Genomic DNA, 2,500 nt, shown 5'->3' on the forward strand with positions numbered 1-2,500 from the left:
TATGGGCAGGAGATTTGGACTTCGGTAGTGTAGAGTGGGAATGGGGTTGTTATCTTTATATAGCACCCTCTTAGAAACAGGGAAGGGAACATCAGCAACTACCCTTGTGGTGGACAAGCCCCCCACATGTGCTTCGACGCGGTATTTGGCTTATATCATCGCCGCCGCAGAAATGGGATGGACCAGGAATGGATAGAGTATGTAGAAGTAGGTGGCCTTCGGCCTTATATTAATTGTGTGTAGGTTACGTCTATAGTACGCCTGTACTACATGCATTTGTATCCTCTTGAAAGCACAACCTAAGCCCTGCCGAGCAACGTTTCGGTCAAGATGGGTCGTGTGCTACTTTAACGTACGCATGAGGCCTATATAAAGATGCCAGGTTTGGTGTCCCAGACCACTTCCTTTCAGTACTTGTACCCAGCAGTGCCCGACCCGAGGCTCGCGGTCACTTTTGTGGTTTAGGGCAGGGCTCCGCGACCTGCCCGCGTCGACCCAGCCTAGGTCGACACTCGCGCTAACCAGAATAAAGCAACCAAACTCACTCGAGTCTCCTTCACTCCCTCGGCACCTAAGCACAAGCAACACTCACACTCACAAATGACCTGATTTATCATGCAGTGTGGGGTCAGGGGGAAGGTGCCTTCTGACAATGTTGGTCATCATAAGTCCGGAGATGATATCCGGAGACCATTGCCCCCTCCATGATCACCAACATCGTCAATAGACATCTCCCCCCCTTGACGAATCAGGTAATTTGTCAATTAGGGTAGTTATCTGTGTTCCTTTACTATCTTGTCTCTCTTTTTGTAAGAGGATGCTATATAGATATAACACCCCCCTCCCACTCTGTACTACTGAAGAGAACTGCAGTTAGAAGTTGAAATATATAGACTCCCCGTCTTCAATATCTTCTTCTGCTCCCGACTGTTCTTTGACATGATTTATGAACACATTACCACATTTTTCATTAGTGAAATAAAGACCTTGTCTCATGAATATTTATGTATACACACATACAAACATGCATACACACATACATACATACCATACATACACACACATAAATGCATACATTCGTACATACACACGTACATACATTACATACGTACATACATACATACATACGTACATACATACATATATACATACATATATATATACATATATATATATATATATATACAGTATATATATATATATATATATATGTATATATATATACTCTGTATACATAGACATATGTAAATATACAAATGTACATTAATTCTTTTCCTGATCCATCATCTTTCTTTATTTCAATTATTCATTTCTCTTCAAGAAATCTTTCCCCAGAGCAAAAGGCAACGAGAAAGGACGGAATGGAAACAATGTGTACCTGTAAGGGACATTGACTGAGCGTGTAGGCGGTGGGTGGGGCGGGAAACAAGCGGATGGGGTAGTGGGAGAAGGTGCAGTGAACTTGACGTGGATGTGGGGGGAGGGGGCGGTGGGGGGTGGAGGAGTGGTTATGGTGATGACGTCACCAGGGGTCGTCCATGCAAGACGAGGATATTCTCTCTGTCCTTACGACCTTCACGCGGGCAATGGCGAGTCTGGTACTTCGGAATCTCTCCTCGAACTCTGTCGGTTGGTCATATGTCGCAGTGTTCCTCCGTCTAGATCAGCGTTTCTCAACCATCAGGGTTCCCCGGAACCCTAAGGTTCCGCAAAAGGTCCCTAAGTTGTTCCGCAAAAGGTCCCTAAGGGTTCCGCGCGAGAACAAGTGAGACAAGCTGATGCACTTTTGATTTTTTTTTATCTAATTTCATACACGTAATATGATTAAACACGCACGACATATTCTTGGTTATTGTAATAATGTAATATAGACATCATCCTATCTAACCTATTATTATGATGAAAATAAAATGAGAAAGATATGGTATATGTGCTTTTTTCGCGCAGGGGTTTCTTGAGACATGAAATTTACTTTAAAGATTACGCAAGGGTAAAAAGGTCGAGAAGCGCTGGTGTAGGGACTATGAACCCTGGTCGAGGTATTCAGATGTATGTTAGTACCTTTTCTTGGTCTAGAACGTATCTCGTTAGGCTTGATTATTTTCCTCTAATTTCCTGATTTGTTGTCATTACGATTGACATATTAAAGGCTTTTTCTCCCAGGTTAGTAAAATCGTAGATTTATCAAGGGGGGCGCTGTCATCTATTAGGTTAATGTTTGAATATAAATTGCCGTTGTATATTATTTGAGTGTATGGACATTTTCGATCAGATGTATATACATTGTATTTGAAACAGACTCTCACACACACACACACACACACACACACACACACACACACACACACACACACACACACACACACACACACACACACACACACACACACACACACACACACACACACACACACACACACACACACACACACACACACACACACACACACACACACACACACACACGCACGCACGCACGCACGCACGCACACACACACAA

General features: G+C 43.2%; 1 protein-coding gene across 1 annotated transcript in view; it reads left to right on the top strand.

Annotated features, from left to right (window-relative positions):
• Positions 1-2,500, top strand: part of LOC143026824 (uncharacterized) — a 123,792-nt gene that overhangs the window by 63,449 nt on the left and 57,843 nt on the right. The window lies entirely within an intron of this gene.

This window comes from Oratosquilla oratoria, chromosome 7, assembly GCF_046742065.1.
Source record: "Oratosquilla oratoria isolate Oo_2021 chromosome 7, ASM4674206v1, whole genome shotgun sequence".
NCBI classification, from domain to species: domain Eukaryota; kingdom Metazoa; phylum Arthropoda; class Malacostraca; order Stomatopoda; family Squillidae; genus Oratosquilla; species Oratosquilla oratoria.